Consider the following 26500-nt stretch of genomic DNA (forward strand, 5'->3'; position numbering starts at 1 on the left):
CGAAAGAGACTGCTTGGTGCTCTACTCCACTGTGGCTGAGCTGACACCTAAGCTGCAAGACAAAGTCCCCTTTACTCTTCCCTCTCCTTTTCTCTAGCAGAAGGGGTCTCTCTCTGTAGCCACCATAGCTGAGAATAATGCTGGGCCACACCTGAAGCCAATATATTTCTCAGTCTCACCCAAGGCTCACAGTGAGTACTACCGGAGTAACACTCCTGATTATTCAGGGTCCAAGGGCTCTTTAGTCAGTGTGTGATGAATCCTTCCAGAACTGAGTCCTTCCCTTCAAAGCAGCAGGTTCTCTTCTGGCCCAGGATGTGTCTAGAATTGTCATTCAGGAGCCAGGGCCTGGAATGGGGGCCTCAGGACTCCACCCAGTGCCCTATCCTACTGCGGCTGAGCCGGTATCCAAGTTGCAAGAGAAAGTCTTCTTGTTCCTTCCCTCTCCGCTCCTCAAGCAGAAGGAAGGGGTCTCACCTGGAGCTATGAGTTGCACTGCCTGGGTTGTGAGAGGGGTGGTACAAGCACTCCCTTGGCCGCCCCTGCTGGTGTCTCACTAGGTCACATGTGCTCCAAGTCTGCTTGCATCATGTGCAGCACAGCACCAGGACTTGCCAAGGAATTGCAGTCCTTGTGGCCCAGATTACCTTTCAAGTGCATTTAGAACCCCAGGGCACTTTGGCCTGAGGTGGTGAGGCTTGCTGGAACTCAGGTTCTGATGGTTGGGATGAACAGTTCCCCTCTGGCTAGGGCTGGTCTAAATGCTCACTCCAGGGGTTAGCCCAGCTCACTGGGCTGAGTTCTGCCGAGTGTTGCTTTTGCTGTGACAGGGCAGCACTGAATTCAATGCAATGTCTCAGCCACTATGCTCTCCCTCTTCCAAGTGTACAGATTCTGTCTCCATGCCATGCAGCCACTGCCAGAGGTGCAGGAAGGATGGTGTCGGGAATGCGAGACTGTCTTTTCTACCCTCTTCAGTGTCTCTTTCAGCAATACGAGGTTAAAAACAGGTACTATGATCACTCACCTGATTTTTTGTTTTTTGTTTTTTATGAAGGTGCTTTACTGTGTGTGTAGTTGTTTAATTTGGTGTTCCTGCACAGAGGACGATTGTTGGAGGCTTCTATTCAGTCATCTTGCTCTGCCTCCTCAGTTACCATTTTGTTTGTGTGTGTGGTAAGAACATTTAAGATCTACTCTCTCAGCAACCTCAAGTATACAATACATTATTATTAACTATGGTCACCATGCCATAGTCTTCATTTTGTTTCTTTGTTTTTTTGTTTGTTTGTTTTTGACATGGAGTCTTGCCCTGTCGCCCAGGCTGGAGAGCACTGGCGTGATTTCGGCTCACAGCAACCTCTGCCTCCTGGGTTCAAGCAATTCTCCTCCCTCAGCATCCTGAGTAGCTGGGATTACAGGCACCCGCCACCACACCAGGCTAATTTTTGTATTTTTAGTAGAGATGGGGATTCACCATATTGGCCAGGCTGGACTTGAACTCCTGACCTCGTGATCCGCCCGCCTCGACCTCCCAAAGTGTGGGGATTACAGGCATGAGCCACCGTGCCTGGCCCTTTTGCCATATTCTATTTGTTAAAAGTGGGTTCTTGGGTCTAGCCCACACTCATGGGGAGAGGACTGCATAAGGACTCAAATGCCAGAAAGTGGAAATCACAGGGGTCCATCTCAGAAGCTGCCTACCAGAGTAGTACTTCCCAGAAATTGAGAAACTGAATGACTCTAATCTTAGGTAACAAATTGTCTTCTATCTCAGGTGGTTTCTAATTTATTGACTTCAATAACATTTAAGGAGAACTTAATCAAGTATTCAGATAATAAATTGTTAAAAATATTATTTTATGAAAAATAATTATATGACTTTCTGGTACACAACTCTGAGTTAAAAAATTGAGTGACAGTAGCATAATTAAACTCTATCAATTCACATATAATTATTGATATGAAAAAGATTTCATAACATTTACTTTTATAAAAATGGAAACAAAATATAATTGATGCTGAATCTTGTTCCTGAATGTTATTCAATATTCATCTGTGAATATAATACCTAATTGGGAGAAAAGCTCCAATCACATTTTTAAGAAGAAAGGCATTTTTAATAAAAGTGTAATTTTATCTCTAATTGTTTATCAAAATTTATATTTATATTTGTGTTCTTTTGAGTAGTTTGATACTACTAATAATTCAAGGACAACTAAATTCAGAAGAATGGTTTTAACATTATTACCTTATGGCAATAGGGAATAAAAAAGTTAAATTTCAATTTGTGCTTTCTTATGAAGAAATATGACAAAGTAATAAAAAATAAAATACTTAAATGCAAAAATTATATAACATTACAATAAAATTTTGTGGGAATGTGGAACGGAAATGAGAATTCAAGAAGACAAAGGAATGATGTAAACTTTCTTCCCCTGAAGAAGAATTAAGCCATTTATTTTCTTAACATATGGGTATGAGTAAGAAGTTGCTATAGTATTCAGATTCCATTGGATGCATTTAAATGAGTAATTACATAGTTTTATTTTAAATGTCAATGTCTACCGTATTCCAGAAATTACATCCTTTGCAACTGTTGAAACTTATGATGAAATATTTGGACATCAATCCAAAAATATGTAAGGAGATATATAGATTTTGTTTTTCCAAAATCATTAGAGGGTATGCCAGCAAAATGTTTGAATGCTCTTGATGAGACCCTGAACTAAAACAATTTCAATATATAAATTTTATGTACGTGCACGCGCTCACGCGCACACACACACACACACGCACACGCACACAGAGTTATGGCTATAATAAACTCTCGCTGCCCTGAAATTTGCCATGGGATACAGTGTTTCTGCAGGCAAATTAGGATGCAGAGGAGGATAGGAGGTAAGAGCACTATGAAATATTGAGAAGCAGCATGCCACTGTCAAAAGGGCAGAGGTTTTGGGGGGGGTCAAACAACACAGAATGGTTTGGAATACTCCTCTTCTACTTACTAGCTATGTGATCTCAGACCAGTAAATTCAAGTCTTTGAGTCACAGTTTTCTCAACAGTAAAAATGGGGGGAAATACCTACCAAGAAGAATGATTGTAGAAGTCAATATAAAATTCCTAGGCTACTCTCTGATATGTAGTAAGAGCTATATAATTGTTGATTCCTTCCCCTGTACTTCTGAACCTATAATACCAGGAACAAACCTTGAGTTCTCATTTTACCCTTTGATGGCCCAGAACAGCAATCTCTCATCCTTGGAAATACACTTATGTTTTGCTACCACAGCTCTTGAAATGAAGTAGATATTCAATCAGTATTTCTTAAAATGAACTGAGTCACATTTTCAAGCACAGATTTCCATCTGTGGACATGTTCAAAAAGGGAGAATGATGATTCAACTCCTGTGGGTATTCAACCATTTTTTTAATAAACTTGGCTAGATGTCTTGGTATCTGGAAATGCTGGTGGTTTTTTTTTAATCCCTACGTGAGTTTAGCTTTTTGTTTGTATGTATTTTAAACAATAAGCAGTTATGTCCTTTAAAAATTTTCTAAAGGTTTTGAGGGAAGAATACTTGATTTTTGACAGAGAATGGAAAGATACAGTGGGCCAAGTTATAAACCATAGGCAACTTTTTGTGTGTGTGCATAGAATGCTTTCTGGTGCCCCTCATTGCACCCACTCCACTGATATGAGGATATGATTTTAGCTAAGCATTTTGAAAAGAGTTTGAGGACCCCAATTGCTCCCATTCCATTCCTCTGGTGCTCACGTGACCTCACGTTGGGAATTACTATGCAATAATTTAGCAGAGAAATTATTGTAAATACTCTTCTCAACAGTCTTTTTCCATTCATTTATCATGTATCAATTCATTATCTAACTATCTGTTTATTTTTCTGATTCCTGTGTTGAGCAACTCCCACATTGCAAGTGTTCTGTATAGTTTTGGGTATAAAGAGATGATTGTCCAGTGGCGGTGATGGGAATGCCACACAGAATACAATTGGAGTATAGCGGTATTACCTGAATCCTAAAGATCAGCAACTATAGCCCACCTGGAAGGATTGGATAAACACGGTAAGCTGTTAATTGTTGAGTAAGGTAAGTATTCATTCATACATTAATTCATTCAAAAATATGTGTTGATTGTCTGCCAGATGCTAGGTGGTGGGATTATAGCAGTGAATAATATGGATGACAAAATCATTTGGTATATAGAAATCTGTCTTATTTATAACCCTTGATTTAAACTGAATTATAACATTATGGATGTGCTTTTGTAATCATACTTATCTAAAACTTTCCAAGAGATATCATCCCCAATAAATTTTCATTTATTTTCGTGGGACTAGCCTTTCACTTTATCTGATAGAGAAATTGGATATTGGCTGTTCCCTTGTTTACTTTCAGTGTTTGGTAGTGATGCCCTTTTCTACTCTCTGTCCCACCCTCTCTACCCAACTATGACTTTGGAACATTTTCCCAGATCAGATCCTGGCTGGGTGGTTTTGTGTAAGAGACAAACTACACAACCATAGACAGTGGTCCTGCCTTTTCTCAACTTTCCACAGTGATTAGGACTTTTGTGCGGCTATAATGTGCACCTAATGACACATAGCCTTACAGATGTGTTCTAATTCATGTGTGTGCCCTGCATTGCCTTTCAGATTGTCAGCTCCTGTAGAGCAGGCAAAGGCTTCTATTTGTTTTAGCTCCTTTCACAGTGTGAGTATATATACTCTGATTGTAGAGCACACCCTCAAATGTTGTTGACTTGTCCAGATTCTGAGCACATGGCCATAGCTAGAGGTTAAATGAACATGCCTGTTCAATTTTACATTTCTCAACAAATCCAAGCTCACAGTTATTTTCCTTGCAATCAAACTACAAGGCCAATTTCTTACCAGTTTTTGACAGTCTTACATATTCTTTCAGATTTCCTGCAAGCTTGTTTAGCAAATTGGAAAACTTTATAACCTAATACAAAGGGAGAGTGGCAGGCAAAAAGACAGCAAAAGCAGAGCTAATAATAACTCTTAAGGAGAAAGGCTGCTCCTAGGAATCTTAGGCCCTATGGGCAGGCTGGTTGGAGAGAGATTTTGGGCAGGGGGACATATTGGGAGGCTTCACTTTAACTGGTAGTTACCTACTTCACTTGAGTATAAGACCAGCTCTACTTCACTTTGATGGGAAAGCAACACAAATTGCTGTGACATACACATGCCAAAGAGAAGCGAGAGGGTTCATTTTCCCTGACAAGGGAAGTCTACCTCACTTGGATTGCTTTCTTCTCTTGGTAGAATTCAGGGCATGCTTCTCAAATGTTGGTGTGTATCAAAATCATATGGGGCATTTGTTAAAAATGCAGATTTCTGGACCTCACCAGAAATTATACATTGTATTGCAGTTTTGCTTTGGGGCTAAAAATGTAATTTAAAAATATGTTAGCATTTTGAAGAGATTATAATTTTTAACTTTATTTTTTCAACTCGTTTAAAAAATATACAGGAATCTTCAAAATATGGAGGTAGTCAAAGCCTCCCTCAACCTTGTGGAGACCCTGAAGCAGAGAAACATTCCTCAGCAAGTATTCCCATATCCCTCAATGCCCTCCCCTCTAACTTACTGCATCCATGCAGTGTGGTCTATGGGGAGCCAATTCCCTGCCACAAAATAGTCCACAATCCTCATCTACTCTCTAAGGTTTCTAGATGGTTCGAATTTACTGTTATAATCATTCTGGGGCCTGCTGGGAATCACTTTGAGATTGGTTTGGCTAGTCTAGAGCCCTCACAGCAACTTCAATTTAAGTATACAAACTCAGCTGCAAAGTGTCAGGGCCAAAAAGAGAGCTGTCCCTCCAGTTTTTATTCACTGCCCATCCACTGCCCCCAAGACTCCCTTGCACCCTAGTACTGATGCTTCCCAATAGCCCCTTTAACCTTTCCCAAACTGCAAGAGCCCCCTTGGTGAGTGTTGCAAACAGGTCCTTTTCCCTACTGAGCATGTGCAGTAGTCTAGTGGGCAGCCATTCTCTTTGTCTCCCACCCCCATCCTCAGGCATGAAAGGGCTGCTAATCCCCCTCCCAAATTCTGGTTTCTAGATGGTTGGAGTTACTGCTCGGACCATTTGAGGACTTAGTGTGTGTTACTTTTTTTTACTAGTACTCAGCTTCCAGCCTTTTTAACCACCTCGGCTTCAGTGTGCAAACTCAGGTGCTACACTTCAGGGCAAACCTCAGAACTCAAGCTCCAGCTCCATTCCAGCTCTCCCATCCTCGTGTTCCCAATTCCCCTCACACTCCACTACTGACATCAAGCCAGTATTCTGTCTCATTGCTTCAAGAGAGAGCCCAGCTATTTGCAGGTGAGAAACAGAAAGCAGAGAAGACATTACGAAATAGGTTATATTTGAGCTGGGCCTTGAGACATCAGCAGGATATCTCTGGGCAGAGATGGAGGGAAGAAACTCCTCAGAAAGTGGCTACAATATGAAAACTCAAGAAGAATATAGAGGTTGAGCACGCCTTTGAAACCGGGTGAATGTATTAGAATTTGTTTACATCAGTGGTTCTCAAACGTCAATGGATATCAGACTGACCTAGGGTGCTTGCCAAAATGCAGATTCCTGGGTCCCACTGCAGTTACACAAAAAAATGATGCTCTGGGGGTGGAAGGCCCAAGAATCTTCATTGTTTAACAAGCTTCTTTCGGTGATTTTGATGCAGGTGGTTGCTGACCATTTTCAGAAACATGAATTCAGGGTTTCTACCTGCTAATCTCGATATATTCAGGCCCGGCGCAGTGGCTCATACCTGTAATCCCAGCACTTTGGGAAGCCGAGGTAGGTGGATCACTTGAGTCAGAGTTTCACCTGACTAACATGGTGAAACCCCGTCTCTACTAAAAATACAAAAATTAGCCAGGCATGGTGGCACGCGCCTGTAATCCCAGCTACTCGGGAGGTTGAGGCAGGCAAATTGCTTTAACTCAGAAGGCAGAGGTTGCAGTGAGTCAAGATTGCACCACTGCACTCCAGCCTGGGAGACAGAGAGAGACAGAGTGAGAATCTCACACACACACACACACACACACACACACATATGTATGTATATATGTGTGTATATATATATGTGTGTATATATGTGTGTGTGTGTGTGTGTGTATATATATATATATATATATATATATATATATATATATATATTCAGCAGGCCAAAGCAGCTAACCAGCAACTCTTCCTCCTTTCCATCTGTCCCTCTTTTCGCCTGTCCATGTCACCTTCCGTCTCTCTGTTGACAAGACACAGGACGGTGGAGAGTAGGTATAATTTGTGCATCCCTGGTGATAATGTTATCAGGCCATGTAGCAAAATGAACCAAGTTAGATTATCAGGCTACCATGGAAAGAAGATAGGAGAAGGAGGAACAAAGACAGAATAAACAACCAGTAGTCTTCCCAGCCTTTCCTAATGTGTGCACAATACAACCCAAAGATATGGCCTTCTAACTAATGAATGAGAGAGGGAGGGAGCAGAGATAGAAATGATATTCAGCGGTTATTTAGGCTTGGCACTCTCTGGTCTTTCTAATGGAAAGCCAGCAGGCTGCCTTGCATGGATAACAATAAAAGTGGCAGAACAAAAGACAATTGCAATTGATCCAGTGTATTGGGTCCCTGAGGCTGCACAGGAATCTCCTTTTCATCTTCTAAAATGGTCCTGCAAGGTCTTCACAGTCATCACTGGATTTTATTTAGAGAGACTGTCACCAACCAAGAGCATTTAGTATATAGAACACATGTGTACTCATAAAAGCAATACAGGCCATAAACAATGTGCCTTAATTATCTTTCCCTCTCTGATTCCAAGGGATGTGGCAGGAAAAGTTGCAAGCAAATTGGTGACAGCACGAGATCCCCAGGGTTCCTTCATCTGTGATCTAACCTCTGACCCCCTCTGTTGCCTTCAACAGTCATTTACTTTCTGAGAGTCAGAATGAAATTTGGGCAGTTTTAAAATTCACGATTTCTCATGAAATCAACCAGTAGAGTTGCAGGGCTTCTTCAGTTCCCCATACCTTCTCTGTAGTCATCTTGTCAGTTTCAGTTTTTCTCCTGTTCCTGTCCTCCCTGTCCTACCGCAAAGTGGGGTAATGGTGAAGGGAGAAGGGGAAAAAAAAAGTTCAAGGTAGTTGGAAGCTGGAACTGTCAAAATGTAGCTCTTTCCTGGTAGATGCCACCCCTCTCCATTGTTATGGAAGGAAGGTGGGGCCTTAATGGAGTAGGATGGAGGCAGAAGATGGGAGCAGGATGCCTTATGTACGGTCAGAAAGAACAGCACCATAGAGGCCTCTGGGTAATATAAAATATGTATATTATAGTTGAGACTTGGAAATAAACATGTTACTTCCTTGAAGTCTCCAGTTTATTACTGCAGAAACAATTCTTGTGATATCTCAAGTGGTACTCAAAGGAAATAATGGCCTCGCAGGGCCCTCTGAGCTCACATAGTGGAAGAATCCTCCTTACATCCTTAGAAGTGGTGCTTGCCACCATGGGATGGGACTGTTTTTGGACTTTCTGGGGCTACTGTCTTCTCTATATAAGGGCTTTCTGGCCAATCTCAAACAGATGGACCAGAAAATGAAATGCCAGCCTATCAGTGGGAAAGGGACATTAGACAGCCAGTACCTCACATTTGTCTAGAGCTTTATGTTTTTTCCTAGGACATTCACATACTTTCTCTTATCTGATTTTTTTTTTTTTTTTTTTTTTGAGATGGAGTCTAGCTCTGTCACCCAGGCTGGAGTGCAGTGGCGCCATCTTGGCTCACTGCAACCTCCGCCTCCAAGGTTCAAGCAATTCTCCTGCCTCAGCCTCCCAAGTAGCTGGGATTACAGGCACCCATCACCACACCCAGCTAATTTTTGTATTTTTAGTAGAGATGGGGTTTCACTGTGTTGGCCAGGCTGGTCTCGAACTCCTGACCTTGTGGTCTGCCTGCCTCGGCCTCCCAACGTGCTGGTATTACAAGCATGAGCCACCATGCCCGGCCTCTTATCTGATTTTTACACCCACCCTGTGAACTGTGAAGTCGGCAGGAAACCCTGTGAAGTTGTTACCTTGCACAGATGTGGCAACTGAGGTGCTGGAGAGAGAAGTTACTTCTCTAGGGTCACAGATCTAGTCAATGATAAAGCAGGTCTAGAATCGAAGTCTTCTGACTCCTCCTTTCATGCACATCTACCACTTACTTCATTTCCTATCTATGGTGTTACTGCGTGGACAGGAGTATCCTCACAGAATTCAGTGGGATAATAACTGGAGAGATTAGCCTCTCTTTAGCATCCTGCCACACCCCACTTCACATCAGAAGTGCCAGCTAGCTTGAACTTCTTTTGTCTTCGCTCCCAAACACCTGTGTCTGATCTTCACTCCCCTGCCAACCTTTCTGAGCTTTGGTATGGGCACACCAATGCACACCGAACAAATGCTCCTTCTGCCCTCTATCATTTCCCCAGTAAAATTGCAACTCAAGGCTCGACTCCCCCAGAACCTCCTTAAAATGACCAGAGGCCTAAAGGCCTGGATAAAAGGACAGCAATTGGGGGGAAAATTTTGCCTCATATATTTCAATTATTTTTTTCCTAAACAGGAACATAGAGCTGGCTCATTTTCATCCATCAGTTCTCAGCTCAAGTATCACCTTCTCAAAGAGACCTTCCCAGAGCAACCAACTTAAAGTGTACTTCTTTATTATTCTATTTTTTCTCATACCAATCATTGCAAATAAATAATTATTAATGGATTCCTCTCTATTTGCCTATTCTTAGGCTACCCCAGTAGAATCAAAGCCCACTGAGGTTAGAGACTTTGTCTTGTTCACTATTGTAGTCCTAGAGATCAGTCCTAGAGCCTGGCACGAAGTAGGTGTACAATCAATTTGTAGAAGAAATTAATTGAAGACCCAAAGGCAGATATGAAACTGAGGGTAGCATCAGCAATATTACCTACCACTTTTCTTTTCTTTTCTTTTCTTTTAGACAGAGTCTTGCTCTGTCACCAGGCTGGAGTACAGGAGCACAATCTCCACTCACTGCAACCTCCGCCTCCCAGGTTCTAGCGATTCTCCTCCCTCAGCCTCCTGAGTAGCTGGGATTACAGGCGCACACCACCATGCCCAGCTAATTTTTGTATTTTTAGTAGAGATGGGGTTTCTCCATGTTGGTCAGGCTGGTCTTGAACTCCCGACCTCAGGTGATCCACCCACCTCAGCCTACTAAAGTGCTGGGATTACAGGCGTGAGCCACCGTGCCCGGCTACTTTTCAAGCATATCAGTAAATCTTAATAACTGCTTGATGAGATGGGTTCCATTACTGTTTCCATTTTATAGATTGGGAAACAGGCTCACCAAAGTGAAGAAATTTGTCTAAGGATGTACAGCTGGAAACTGGTGGACTACAACCCAGATCTGGATGGGGCAGACTCTAGATGCCAAGTTCTTAACCACTGAGCTATACTGTCTTTTTGGGAAGTGCACCGGCATCAGGAAGATTCCTGCAAAATGTGTGGAAACAGAAGCAGAGCCTGATCAGGGCCTTGGATTTTGAAGAACAGATCCCTGTATATACTCAGCCAGGCCTTTGACTGCCCAGATTTCCCTTTTGCTTATGTTTCCTGCAGAAAAAAGCAGCTTTTTCTGCTTCACAAGTGACCCTTTAGAGATTCTGCATTCAGCTGTGCAGTTCATATACTGCACAATTTTGGGAGCACCAGTCTAGCAGATGTGGTACTCCTGAATCCCACTGAACTGCTTGTCACCTTTACTGGGCATCTCCAGAGATGTAAATCCTTGAGTCAAAGAGGCACAGATCATTCTTTTGGCCTGTGTCTTTCCACTGGGGAGTGAGGGAACCGTAATATGGTGAGAATGGTGGTTTTTGCTGAGCTTAACCTGCAGTTTTCAGAAATAACTGGAACTAAGCCAATCAGAACTTCTGTTTGTGAGCCTGGATGAAGATAGAGATATGCCTTATCACTTGGGACATGGGAAAAGCTGCAGGTCTGTCCCCAACTGGAATTCTTACTGGTATCATGTACTCAGATAGTCATAATGTATGTTTTCTAACTTCCTACCTCACTTATCAGGAGCTAACTTTTAACTTCCCAAGCCATACTTCCATCTTGTAGCTAGCTTCTAAAAATCACCTCAGGGGTCACTAGACCTGAGTTCCCTCTCACCTACTTCCTTGCACATAGCAGACTCACAAGTTCTTATGGAAAGAATGAATGAATGAACAAACACACCTGGCATGAAACCCCAGGCAAGTCTCAATCTCGGGAAGCCTGTTTCCTCATCTATAACATTCAGATAATAGTACCTACTTTCATAGAGCTCTTGTGAGGATCAAATAAGACAATACGATATGCTATTGTGCTTTGGAAAGTATAAAGCACTGTATTGACTATAAAATCCATCATCTAGGTAGATTTTCTTTCCATTAGATAATACCCCTACCCACTGCCATAGAAATTTATTGATCTCTAAACACTTGCAATGGATATAAATTGACATCATGTGTTTTTTAACATAGTAGACAAACTATAGATCAGAGATTTCCCCAACCTTTTCCCTATCAATCAGTGAAAAGGTATTTATTGAGTATCTTCTATATGTGCCATATTTTACCAGGCACCAGAGGAATATAGAGAAAATCTAAGGCAGAGCCCTTGTCTTCACAGAGCTTTAGTCCTCAAAGTTTGAAAATAGACACATTTTGAAGCAACTACAGTAGGAGGGGGTAAACTATGGCCTGCAGGCCAAATTTGGACTGCCACCTGGTTTTGTATTGCCCATGAGCTAACAATGATTTTTTACATTATTAAGTGATTGAAAAAATTAAAATAATATTTTTGACACTTGAAATTATATGAATTTCAAATTTCAGTGTCAATAAGTAAATTTTTATTGGCACATAGCCATGCTCATTCATTTATGTACTGCCTATGACCGATTTTGTGTTACAATGGGTAGTTGAGACAGAGTCCACAAAACCTAAGACACTCACCATCTGGCCCTTTACAGACAACATTTGCTAACCCCTGAACAAGGGGACAATAAACTTAGGTTTAGTCAGCTTTGTTAGTTGCTCTGTCTTCATTTTAAAATATTCTGGGAAGTCTTATACATTGGCAATTAATTAATTTGTCCATTTATTCAATAAATATTAAATGAAAGCCTACTATGTGCCAGAAAGTGTATCCCGGTTAAGGATGGATATCCTGGTTAAGGATTTCAGCATAAAATATCTCTGAGTTGATTAGTGTTCCTGTATGAAATACATGAAATAAGGTATTAAGAGAAAAACCCTGTAGTATAACCTCCTAGAACATCCACTGGACAATGGAAACTTCTCTATACCCCCAAGAATCTTTAGAGCCAGGGCAGTGGGAGCTCTGATGGAGTCAGTTGAGATGGTTCTAATCACACTAGTCCAAACCTTCTTTAATAATTGGTGTTGATTTCCTAATGAATGAGGAGGCCTATGGTACTTTCTTTCCTTATGTTCTGGGAAACTCCTGATACATTACATTTATTAGGAAGGGCTTTGAGGTAAATACATTCCTTGACAAGTCTTTGTGATTAACTCACAATTTTATAGGCCCAGGAGTTCTGTAAGTTCAAATACCCAGGGAGAAATTGGGATACAGAACAAAACAGAGGAAAAAGCAAAATCCTGGGAGAAAAGAGAGAAATACAATTACTTTCCCCTCCCACATTTTCACTCTTAGATTTTTTTCTATTTCCTCTTTTAAAGAAAAGCAGATTTACCTTGACAGCTGAGATAACGTAATTCTGCTGTCAGATCTCAAGTAAAAGGGAGAGTAATGCAGTGGGTTGTAACCTTTGATGCTCCACTGGGTATTTTGACCTCTGTGTTACAGCTAAAGGACACCTCCTTGCCCTTCTGCCTCTCACATTGAGCCAGGCTATGGCACAAGGCTCCAGTGACCACAGGAAGAGAGAGGGCCTTATTAATATTAATAACTCAGAACTCACATTTAGTTTTTAAACCTCAGGTTTCTCAGAAATAAATAAAGTTTGTATCTCTTAGCTTTCTAGTCAAATGATTCCTGGTGCCCAGAACAAGGATTATGGGAATAAGGCAGAAGCCAAGAAGAACCACATCCTCAGACAATGACCTTTGGGCCATGGATATTTGACTTGTCTACAAATGTTTGTATCCTATGGAGAGAACATTCAGAGACCAATTTAAGCAGAAAGGCTAAGTATTACACAAGGATCAATTCTTTTTTTTTTTAACTTTTGTTTTAGGTTCAGGGGTACCCTTTGGTTGGCATGACCCTTCAGAGTGTTGTGAACGGTGGTCCAGGAACACCACAAAGAGCAATACTTTCTGAACCTCAACTCTGATATTTTTTGAAATAAAAACACAGTCATTTTTATCTCAGGAATGTCCATGGGTAATTGTTATTTTATGTAGAGGCCAAAGGCACCTTTGACTTGGGGACTATTACACTTACCTGATTCTTTGCAAAACTGTGATGATGGTGATATTTTCCTTCAGTGCCTCCAATCTCTTTTTCTTCTTGTTGTCCCCTCCTCAGTATTCCTCAGGCACATTTCCCTTATGGTACCTCTCACTTGCTTGGTCACATAGGAAAACCTGATCTCAATAAGGGATTGGACATACTCATTTACACTGAGTCCTAAGCGACCTACTCATAGCTCAAAGCATATTTGCATTATAATTGAGGACAAATCTTAAGGTAAGGAATTTCTGGATGATAGTGAGAGGATGCCTGTAAACCCTTTGAGATGCTAAACTTTATGTATGTTTGCTAATATATGCTTTTTTCTTGTTCATGTTCATCAGATTGTCAAAGGAATCTGTGACCCGTGAAAGGTTAAGAGCAGCCTTAAGGTAAAGAAACAAAATGCAAATAGTGAAATTTGAAACTGTAGTTCCATGATTGGACAGTCCATGTAGACTCCATGAGAACAAGGACACAGTCTGTCTTGTTCACCTACCACCCTACTGTATCTCCACTGCCAAGAATGTAGTGCGGCACATAGTAGTGCCTCAATACATGTTTATTAAGTTATTAAGTTTATTCATTTATCCATACAATAGATATTTATTCAATTGTTAATTTATTGTTAAGTGAATGAATGAAAGAGTAAAGGACATCAGCCAGTAGATGGGGAGAGGTAATTTTTTGGGCACTGGAACCTTTCTGTCACTGGCATTGTTGGTCTTGTCTCTGAGTTACCCAAGATAGTCTTCATGACAATTACTGATGTTCCTGATGAATATCCCAGCTGAGTCTGGGATCCAGAGGAGTAGCTCACACATCTGCCCTGTTTTGTTGCCGTTTAGGACAGGAAAAGAAAATCTACATCCTTTCATTTGTCCTCATCCCATTTCCACTTGCATCTTTGTCAGTCACCAAAATCATTAGCAGGTAGAAGCAAGTATCAAAGGATGTTGCTGCTGTTGGAAGCAGAGACTGCTGCTAGGCACAGACCTGCCAAAGTACACCCTGAGAATTTTGTGGCAAAGAACTCTCAGCCTCTCAGACAGCTTGCTGACAAAACCGGGAGCAGGCATTGATGCAGAATGACCAAGAAATCTGTTTCTGTCTCAAACCACCAGGGGGAGGGCCAGGCCAGGCCCAGGCAGGATGCGGGGAGGTCTGTCTGAAAAGTCAGCCTTTGGTGCCCCCTGCAGCGTTTGCAGAGACAATGCTCCTCCCTCCTTTCCTGAAGCTGGATATTGTACAGTCCATTTACTGGTGTGAGTATCATGTCAAGAGAGGCTTTAGGCATGCAAAGAGCTGTCTGGCAAAGAACAGGGCTGAGATGTCTCAAGGCAGGGTGTATTCATTCAGTGAGGAATTCTTGTCACGCAAATGAGCTTGGTAGTGCTGACCCGTTTACTCCCTGTGGCTGTGGTTGTCTGCTTGCTCATTTGGGGAGGCTAAAAGTATTAGGGGCAGAGTTGAGAAGAAACTGGATGTGTGAAGTCTGCTGGACACACTAAAGGAGAAAAAGAGAGCTAGTCGCCGCGTGTTGGGGGTGGTGATAGGGGATCTCAGCTTAGGAAATAAGTCGCTTTGTGTCCAGAACCAAGGGAAAGGCTCCTTAAAGTATCCTTCTAATTAGAACCTAGGGAACAGTCAGCAAGTTAGTCAACCAAGGGGAAGCGTGAAGCCAGGGAAGTCTGAGGTTGGGCAGGGGTCCGGTGTGGTTTATGTATCAGGGCCTGGGGGCTTGTGATGCTGGCAGGAAAGGAGGAAGTGAGATATCTTTGTTACTTCAGGTCAGACAGACCTTACTTTTTTTTGTTTTTTTGAGACAGTCTCGCTCTGTTGCCCAGGCTGGAGTGCAGTGGCACGATCTCGGCTCACTGCAAGCTCTGCCTCCCGGGTCCATGCCATTCTCCTGCCTCAGCCTTCCGAGTAGCTGGGACTACAGGCGCCTGCCACCATGCCCAGCTAACTTTTTAAAAATAGTTTTAGTAGAGACGGGGTTTCACTGTGTTGGCCAGGATGGTCTCAATCTCCTGACCTCGTGATCCACCTGCCTCGGCCTCCCAAAGTGCTGGGATTACAGGCGTGAGCCACCACGCCCGGCCTCAGACAGACTTTATTAAGAGTGTGCCCTTGGCAGGGAGTGGTGGCTCATGCCTGTAATCCTAGCACTTTGGGAGGATGAGGCGGTCAGATCGCTTGAGCTCAGGAGTTCGAGACCAGCCTGCACAACATGATGAAACCCCATCTCTACAAAAAATACAAAAATGAGCTGGGCATGGTGGCTTGCACCTGTGGTCCCAGCTACTCGGAGAGCTGAGGCTGGAGGATTACTTGAGATGGGAAGTGGAGGTTTCAGAAAAGCTGAGATCGTGCCACTGCATTCCAGCCTGGGTAACAGAGCAAGACCCTGTCTCTCAAAAAAAAAAAAAAAAAAAAAAAAAAAAGTGTACCCTTGGGCAAGTCACTTTTATCTCTGTGTCTGTTTCCTTACCCATAGAATGTAGTCAATAACAGTACCTACCTTATAAAGTTGATGTGAGAATTTAATGAGATAATATGTACAAAGTGTTGTGTATAGTGTTTGGGACATAAATGCTTAAGAAATGGTAGTTATTAATAGTAGTTATAATAGTAATAGAAAGCACTTAGTGCCTGGCATTTAATAAAGGCTTGTCTATATGCTAGATATTATTATTTCTTACATTCATATTTACTGACTTCTTTAAGCCTTAGTGAATGAGAAAGAGCTCAGTTTGGGCCTAGAGGAGGGGCCCAGGGCTTTTCCAGGTCAGGTGGTCTAGGGTTCTGTGCTAAGCCAGGTAGACAGCAATGTGAGTACCCAGAGTTGGGATGTGGGAAGACACACAAACACGCCTCATCTCCTTGTATGATTTTTCTAAAGGTAGGCTCTGCACTTTGTCATGCAGTTCCTAAAGATGGAACTACTGTTTTTGCTTCTCCTCATTGTTGGGGCAGAGGGGACTTCACTGCCTATTGAGAAGATAGTTTCCTGGGGAATAAAGTATGGGAGGCAGAGAAGACTGAAGCCAATCCTTACAGTGTTACTGCCTTTAATAAACACTAGGCCAATCCCCGCTGGTGTGCAAGCTATTTCCTTGCCAAAAATGAAATCTGATACCACATCCTCAATTTTCTGTCTTTCCAAATTTGACCAATTCTTCAAGGCTCAGTTCAATTTGTACTTCCTAAATGTACCTCACAACGATTTAATCAGATACGTGTTGGTTGGGGTGCAGCCAGGAAAACAGAAATCACTCTAGGACTTTCTTTCATTTTGTTTCTTTCTTTCTTTCTGTTTCTTTTTCTTTCTTTCTTTTCTTTCTTTCCTTCCCTTCCTTCCTTCCCTTCCTTCCTTCCTTCCTTCCTCCCTCCCTCCCTCCCTCCCTTCCATCTTTCTCTTTCTTTCTTTCTCTTTCTTTCTTTCTTTCTTTCTTTCTTTCTTCTTTCTTTCTTTCTTCTTCGACAGAGTCTTGCTCTGTCACTCAGGCTGGAATGCAGTGGCACGATCTCAGCTCAATGCAACCTCCACCTCCTGGGTTCAGCGATTCTTGTGCCTCAGTCTCCCGAGGAGCTGGGACTACAGGTATGCACCACCATACCCAGCTCATTTTTGTATTTTTTGTAGAGACGGGGTTTCACCATGTTGGCCAGGCTCGTCTTGAACTCGAATTCCTGGTCTCGAGTGATCCACCTGCCTCAGCCTCATAAAGTGCTGAGATTACAGGCATGAGCCACTGCACCCGGCCCACTCTAGGACTTTCAAATCTAGATTTAATGCAGGGATTGGTTACACAGATGATGTAAGAGCTGACAAGTTAAAAAGGGAATAGTGAGGCAACTTAGAGATTAGCAACAACAGGAAGCCCCTCTTATTCTTGGAGTTCGAGGGTCAACAGGAAGAGGTAGTGTTCTTAGATCTAAGACTAGTGCACTCTGGCTAGAGCTTCAGCCAAGATGGGGAGTCGCTGCAAAAGCTGGGGCCAAGTAGGGAGGAGATGGCTGGCGGAATTTGGAGGTGAGCCCCAGAGGAGCTACAGCTGCTGCTGGAGGGACCAAAATAAGTGAGGATGGGATGGGGAAGAAATAGTCTAGCTTCTCCCTTCCTCCTACCATCTGATTAGCTGAATCTGCTCAGACAACAAAGGGCAAAGGATTGTGAGGAATGTAGTTTTCTTGATACAAGAAACAGGCAGGGAATAGACCTGAGAGTAAGCAGCAAATGAAAAGCCTAGTTATGTTCCCTATTTTACAGAGAAGTCAAATGAGGCAGAAAGAGGTCAAGTTGCCCAAAACCACAGTAAGTGGCTGTCCAGGTTTCAAATCCAGGCAGTCTGACTACTCTTGAGCCCATGCTGTCTGAAATCACTGCTAATATTCTTGTGATAATAGTGCTATTGTTATTTTACTTATGTCAGACTTTTCCCTCTAAACTAGACTACAAGCTCCCTAATGGTATCAACTGTGTCTTTCCCTTTATACCACTTACAGCACCTAGCTCTTGTGTCTCTTACAGAATCTACCAGAAAATGTAAATTGTTGACTGAAATGAGATTATCAGCAGGTGTTCATAGATTCCACATTACCCAAGGGAGGAGGGCACTATTAAAATGTCCTCCATAGTTTTGAATGTTTTCTTTCTCCTCAGTGAAATGTAGCAACCCTTGATCAGATTCCAGACAATGGTTTGGCAACAGGGAAAAGCACAAGCTGAGATGAGAAAAATACCTAGATTGCTTGAGGGCATCCCAAAGAGAAGAGACAGTTATTAAAATTTGAAATGGCTTTGCTCCAATGTCATGATATGCCTACAGCTTGAATTGAGCAACTCCTTCACCTGAATAGAGATTATACTATTCCTTAGACTTACTATAGCTTCCATGGTTTAGACTGTTTAGTGGAAGTGAAAGGTGGCAGGGTTTATGTTTTGTTCTGTTTTCTTAAGAGATGGCTCTTGGGAGCTGAGACACAGACAATGGGTATGTTGATGAAGCATCAGTGGTTCTTATCCTGGAAAAAATTAGGGCAGATACTGGGCTCTTCGACCCCTCAGGATTATAATGAGCCCTTTTATCACTGGAACTGATAGGACAAGGAGACTGAACAGTTCAGAGTTGTGATAAAATGAGGAAAGGAAAGAAGGTCTGTTAGGGCCCTTGTAGTGAAAGTGCATTTCAGGTGCTTCTTGCCTTCAAGGTAAGTGTCAACATGATAGTGTAGAGGCTCTGTGTGTGGGTCTTGGGGTTAGACTACCTCAATTTAAATCCAGACAGTACCACTTACTAGCATATGACTTATTAGCATATTGGGAATAATATAGTATTATAATATAGGACATTATCTTGATTTTTCTCCCATCCCACTGGCTGTTCTTTCTCAGTCTCTTTGGATAATCCATCCTCACATTTCCAACCTCTAAATATCGGAGTTCCCCAGACTTCATTTTCAGATCTCTTTTCTTTTCTCTCCACACTCACTCCTTAGTGATCTCATCTAGTTCCATAGCTTTAGATATTATGCACATGCTGGTAACTCTCAAATCTCTATTGCCAACCTGGACCTCTCCTCTAGACCTGTAGACCACCCAATGCCTCTACCTGGATATCTAATAGACATCTCCAATTCCACATGTCTAAAAGTCAAGTCTGGATCTCTGTTTCACCTCCCTCCCCGACCAGGCCTGCTCCTTTCCCACTCTTCCCCATCTCAGTAATGGACAACTCCACCCTGCCAGTTACGCAGACCAAAAAACCTGGATGACATTTTTCACTACTTTGTTTTGCTCACACTTCACATCTGATCTGGTTCAAAATATATCCAGAATCTGACCACTTCTCATCACTGCCATCACGACCAACCTGGCCAAAACCACCATCAGCTTTTGTCTGGGTTAGTGCGATGGTCTCATAACTGGTCTCTCTGTCTTTGCCCCTATCCCACTCTAGTCTATTCCCAATCAGACACAGCACTCTTACTAAAATACAAGTTACATCATGTACCTCTTCTCCTCAAAACCCTCCCATGGCTCCCTATCATGCTTAGAATAGAAGCCCAAATCCTTCCAATGGTCCATGAGGCCCTATGTGATCTGTCACTCACTCCCATTGCCTCTCTGACTCCATCTCCTACTTCCCTCTCCTGTCTTGGTTACTCCATTCCAGTCATACTGGCCTTCACAAGGCTGAAGTTAAGGTGTCAATGTGGCTGAGCTCTTATCTGGAGGCTCTGGAGAAGAATCTGCTTCCAAGTTCATTTGTGTTGTTTATAGAATTCATTTCTATAGTGAGAGCTTGGGCCCCCTTTCATCTCCTGCACACTGCCTGAATTTCTTACTACTTGTCCTGCTCCAACTTCAAGCCAGCAATGCACATCAAATCTTCCTTGTGCTTCAGATCACTGACTGATATAGTTTGGCTGTGTCCCCACCCAAATCTCATAGTGAATTATAATCCCCATAATCTCCATGTGTCATGGGAGGGATCCAGTGGGAGGTAATTGAATCATGGGGGCAGTTTCCCCCATGCTGTTCTCATGATAGTGAATGAGTTCTCATGAGATCTGATGGTTTTATAAGCATCTGGTATTTCCCCTGTTGGCACTCATTCTCTCTCCTGCTGCCCTGTGAAGAGGTGGCTTCCACCATGATTGTAAGTTTCCTGAGGCCTCCCAGCCATGCAGAACTGTGAGTCAATTAAACCTCTTTTCCTTATAAATTACCCAGTCTTGGGTATTTCTTCATAGCAGCATGAGAATGAACTAATATAGTAAATTCATACCAAGAGTGGGGCACTGTTGTAAAGATACCTGAGAATGTGGAAGCAGCTTTGGAACTGGGTAATGGGCAGAGGTTGGAACAGTTTGGAGGGCTCAGAAGAAGAAGGAAAATGTGGAAAAATTTGGAACTTCCTAAAGACTTGGAGGGCTCAGAAGACAGGAGAATATGGGAAAGTTTGGAACGTCCTAGAGACGTGTTGAATGGCTTTGACCAAAATGCTGATAGTGATACGGACAATGAAGTCCAGGCTGATGAGGAACTTATTGGGAACTGGAACAAAAATGACTCTTGCTTTGCTTTAGCAAAGAGACTGGTGGCATTTTGCCCCTGCCCTAGAGATCTGTGGAACTTTGAACTTGAGAGAGATGATTTAGGGTATCCAGCAGAAGAAATTTCTAAGCAGCAAAGCATTCAGTAGGAAGCAGAGCATAAAAGTTTGAGCTGGGCGTGGTGGCTCATGCCTGTAATCCCAGCACTTTGGGAGGCCAAGGTGGGTGGATCACGAGGTCAGGCATTCGAGACCAGCCTGGCCAACATAGTGAAACCCCATCTCTACTAAAAATACAAAAATTAGCCAGGCATGGTGGCAGGTGCCTGTAATCCCAGCTAATCAGGAGGCTGAGGTAGGAGAGTTGGTTGAACCTGGGAGGAAGAGGTTGCAGTGAGCTGAGATCACGCCACTGCACTCCAACCCAGGCGACAGTATGAGACTGTGTCCCAAAAAAAAAAAAAAAAAAAAAAAGTTTGGAAAATTTGCAGCCTGAAAATGTGATAGAAAATAAAAACCTATTTTCTGGGGAGAAATTCAAGCCAGCTGGAGAAATTTGCATAAGTAATGAGGAGGCGAATGTTAATCACTAAGATAATGGGGAAAATGTCTCCAGGGCATGTCAGAGACCTTCACAGAAGCCCCTCCCATCACAGGCCCAGAGGCCTAGGAGGGAAAAATGGTTTCCTGGGCTGGGCCCAGGGACCCCCTTGCTGTGTGCAGCCTAGGGACTTGGTGCCCTGTTTTCCAGCTGATCTAGCCATGGCTAACAGGTGCCAAGGTAGAGCTTGGGCTATGGCTTTAGAGAGTACAAGCCCCAACCCTTGGCAGCTTCCATGTGGTGTTGGTCCTGTGGGTGAGCAGAAGACAAGAACTGAGGTTTGGGAACCTCCACCTAGATTTCAGATGATGCACAATAATGCCTGAATGTCCAGGCAGAGGTGTGCTGCAAGGGCAGAGCCCTCATGGAGATCCTCTGCTAGGGCAGTGCAGAAGGGAAATGTGGGGTGGGAGCCCCCACACAGAGTCCCCACTGGGGCACTGCCTAATAGAGCCATGAGAATAGGCCACTGTCCTTCAGACCCCAGAATGGTAAATCCACTGACAGCTTGCACCATGTACTTGGAGAAGTCACAGACACTCGACACCAGCCTGTGAAAGCAGCCAGGATGGGGGGCTGTACCCTGCAAAGCCACAGAAGTGGAGCTGCCCAAGGCCATGGGAGCCCACCACTTGCATCACTGTAACCTGGATGTGAGACATGGAGTCAAAGGAGATCATTTTGAAACTTTAAGGTTTAATGACTGCCCTAGTGGATTTGGGACTTGCATGGGGCCTGTAGCCCCTTTGTTTTGGCCAATTTCTCCAATTTGGAATGGGTGTATTTACCCAATGCCTGTACCCCCATTGTATCTAGGAAGTAACTAATTTGTTTTTTATTTTACAAGCTCTTAGGCACAAGGGACTTGCCTTGTCTCAGATGAAACTTTGGACTTAGACTTTTGGGTTAATGCTGGAATTAGTTAAGACTTTGGGGGACTGTTGGAAAGGCATGATTATGTTTTAAAATGTAAGGTCATGAGATTTGGGAGGGGCCAGCGATGGAATGATATGGTTTGACTGTGTCCCCACCCAAAATCTCATCTTGAGTTACAATCCAAATTACAATCCTCACATATTAGGGGAGGGACCTCCTGGGGGTGATTAGATCATGGGGGCAGTTCCCCCATGCTGCTTTCATGATAGTGAGTTCTCATGAGATCTGATGGTTTTATAAGGGGCTCTTCCCTCTTCCCTCTCACTCTCTGTCACCTGCTACCATGTAAGACCTGCGTGCTTTTCCTTCTGCCATAATTGTAAGATTAATGAAGCATCCCCAGCCATGTGGAACTGTGAGTCAATTAAAACTCTTTTCTTTATAAATGACCGAGTTTCAGGTATTTCTTCATAGCAGCGTAAGAACAGACTAATACACTGACATTCCCTTCTGCTACCGGTTGGAGAAAACTGTGCTCCATGTGATTAGATTAGGCCTACCTGGATAATCTCTCTGAATACTAACCTTCATTACATCTGCAGAATCCCTTTTGCCACATAATACAATGTAATCACAAGTGTGGTATCTCTTCATATTAATAGTCTTGAGTATTAGAGTGGGGAATCTAGGGGGAGCATTTTAGGATTTTGCCTACTATAGTGATATTCAGACTGTTTAAAAAACCAATCAATCCAAATGTAGGCCAGTTTTGGTGCTTGAGCAGGGTCCTAGATTCTAGCAGCTGTTCCAAATGTTACTCTTTACTTGCTGGATTGTAGGGAGGTCTGGGTATGTCATAGAAGGAACAGCTGGAGTGGCAGCTATTTACCAACTGGTATGGAAATGTTTCAATATTTTAACAATTGAGTAGCCATATCGGTGCATAGCAGTTGGTTATCAGTCCTGCTGATAGAGAGTTAAAATCATGGTATTGTGTGTGAAGTGCCGCTTTGAGAGTCTCTGCTTTGAAAGTCTCTGCTTTGAGAATCTGAGGTTGGTCCTAGATGACTGGGGGTGGGTGGGGAGACCACCTGCCCTTCTTGGCACTTAGATGGTATACAACAGCCCTCTCTAGTCTTGCCTGCTATCTTGTGTTGCCAGGTTTGTTTGGAAGAATGTTGTCATTTGCATGAATGTCTTCTGCAGTGGAAGAGTCCATTGATCATCTGGGCCTCCAAATGCTGCCACCCTAAGGGAGACAACCAATTATATATATCTGGACTCTCCCCAAGCCATCCAGCAGCTGTGGCTCAGTGAAGCAAGTGCTGTTTACTTATTTTCAGCATTAAAGCAAATACTCCATAGCAGCCAAAGAAACCAAGGGTTCTTATTAACTTGCTGAATGAGGCTTTATCACAGACCATTATGAGCACTATGTTTTGGGAGGACTAATCTCAGGCAACAGAGATGGCCATTGTGGGTGGGGTAGGCGGTAGGAATAGGGCCTAAGGTAATGAACTTTGTGGGATTGATCTTATCTCTTCCACCTAATATTTTTTAATGGGTGAATCTGATTAAAATGGCACCGAGGGCAGCTTTGGTTGATGGAGCTTGTGCCTATACATCAGGGACAGCAGTGACAAGGTAGATGTATTTTAAAAAGTGTCATTGAGAGTAATAAGGAGATTGAGGGAGATATAAGAATAAAAGGAGAAGTAAATCACTGCTAATTGTCAATAACAATAATCTACAATATGGCCAGCTTCACCTGCTGATGCTGGGATCACAGAGCACAGGCCTGGAGTGATTCCTGCTTCACTGTATCTTAAGGATAACTCTATACACTACTGAGGTGGATGGAAATACAAATTGCTACAGAGCCATATATTCACATCACCAGCAGCTTTCAATCCTGCATGGAACATTGATAAAGAGCTTAACCCTTCAAGGGATTGGTATTACCTGGTGTTCTTGAGGACTGTCCTAGAATGTAAACAAAATAGATTCACAGTGAGGCATGTTGACAACTCAGTCCCTACCTAGACTGAATCAGCTGTGATACCTTTTAAAATAGGAGAAATTTGTCTTCAGTGGTTTCCCTTTCTGTAACCTTTCCCCCTATATCAAGGACCTTGTAAAAATTACATTCAGTACTGAAGCAGAGATGTTGCAAATGAAATTAAATCTACTTACTGGCCCTTACCACTTAAGCAGATCCAGGTATTTTTGGAATCAGGTTGTCCAATATCAGGATCCCACTGGATCCATTTCCAAATGGTAAAAACACACTCCCATGGGATCCAAAAGCAGTAAAGATATTATTCAGAATGGTTGGCCGTGACTTCAGATTTATGAAATGGTATAGACTCCATTTAGGCCATCTACCATTGGCTCCCTCCCAAGCCAGTGTGTTTTCTTTGGGTGCAGCAGTAGGTGGCATTAAAACAAAACTTACTACCAGCAGGTGGTGATGGGAGCTGGAGTTGATTATTTTCGCCCTTCCTAGAAAATGTCACTGAGCTCAGTGAGAAGGACCACAGCCCTGCATTAGGTGACAAGAAAATCTCTCCCTTTTCTACTGTCACAAGGAAAAATCAGCTGTCAGACACCCAGTGAGAAAACTACAAATTTGCATGAATATTGCCATCTTTGGCAGGGGTGACGGATAGAATGCCAAGCAGAGGGGATGGAAAAGTCAACTCCTAAGATTCCATGCCTGCCCCTGCCCCCTTATAGAGATAGACTAGGAGTGAACATAAACCATTTTAGAGTTCTTGGCCTAGTTGTTTGAATGAGGGGGAATGAATGAATGGAACTGAACTGTATTGCATTTCAAATGCAATAGAAAAACAGAATTTCAGAGCTAGAAAGGACCTTGTGAGCCTATCTTGTTAATCTGTAGGCACCCAGACTCACAGGATGTCAGAGCTAGCAAGGATATTAAAAATAATTGATTTCAATACCCTCACTTTTGGATGACGACACTGAGGCTCAAGAGGGGAAAGTAAGTTACTAAAGACATGCAGTTATAAACCACAGAACCAGGATTAGAGTCCCTGGTTTATTAACTTCAAATCTTTTTTCCACTACACTCCTCTCCCTTCTCTACCACCTAAATACCTAATATCTAAACTATCCCAGCAGACAATTTTATATCCTAGTTTTTTAAACTCTCCAATAACAGAAATTCTATAGACCCACCTGTGAGAATATATTTATTTCATTGCCATTTACAGTTAGGAATTTCTCCCAAATAGGTAACTCAAAAGCCTCCTACTCCATTCCTTTTTGGTTCTGTCCTTAGTGGAAATGGATCACAGACATTCACTATTAACAATAATATTTAAGACGTGGACAATGTGTATGTATGGGTATATGTGTGTGTGTGTGTGTGTGTGTGTGCATATATATATATGCACATACACACCTGTACATACATACATATATATATATATATATATGTATGTGTAACAAATAATTTGAGCTTCTTTTCCATAAGCTAAATAACTCCTCAGTGGCAAACCAAATCTGAGAAATAGCATCTAGAAAGGAAAACAAGACTTGGGTTTATTTATTTTGTACTTTCTCTGCTACAGCAAAAACTTTGAGCAACAGACTGATCCAGACGGGGTAATCTAGCATTACAGTAGGAACTACACATCCAAATTTACTAATGCCCAACTAAATCAGACCTCAGGTAACGAGGACTCCTTTGCCAAAACTCAATTTCTAGGAATTATATGCAGATTAAAATAAAATAAGCTAAGGTTAGATATCTACTTTGACATAAAAGCCAGGGCAGGGACTAAATTGATCCTGTATCCTACACTTTCACTATTTCTAGTCTAGGGTAATAAACACTGCTGATCTAAATGGTAATATGATGGTGCAAAATAATTCAGCAATGGACTCTACTTAGGAGTGCCTCCCAATGGAATGCAGTTACTTATATATACTTGATTAAAAAATAGCCACTGGCTGGGTGCAGTGGCTGATGCCTGTAATCCCAGCACTTAGGGAGGCTGAGGTGGGAGGATCACTTGAGGCCAGGAGTTTCAGACCAGCCTGGGCAACATATCAGGACCCCATCTCTATTTTTTAAAATGGGAAGAAACGTAGCCCCCTCCCCTCTCTGTCTCTCTCTCAGAAGATCATCCTTGTCAATGTGATTCTTAGTTTTCAGAGGGAGATGTTTGTAGTGAAGAGGGAGATAGGGCTCTCTTGCCTAGAGAACCAGATCAGCTGAATTAACCCTGGAGATGAGTGAGGTGACACGTTGTAGCCAAACTGTGCTCAAACCCTGAGTTTTCCACTGAGGCAAGAAAATTGATTCTGAAATTTAGAAATATTTTCAATAAGTAGTTAGAAAATCTTATTCACTAGAATAACT

General features: G+C 42.6%; 1 protein-coding gene across 1 annotated transcript in view; it reads right to left on the minus strand.

The window, feature by feature from the left end:
* The window catches only part of TRPC5 (transient receptor potential cation channel subfamily C member 5), a 307326-nt gene that overhangs the window by 45051 nt on the left and 235775 nt on the right, over positions 1–26500 (minus strand). The window lies entirely within an intron of this gene.

This window comes from Symphalangus syndactylus, chromosome X (genome assembly GCF_028878055.3).
Source record: "Symphalangus syndactylus isolate Jambi chromosome X, NHGRI_mSymSyn1-v2.1_pri, whole genome shotgun sequence".
Classification (NCBI taxonomy): domain Eukaryota; kingdom Metazoa; phylum Chordata; class Mammalia; order Primates; family Hylobatidae; genus Symphalangus; species Symphalangus syndactylus.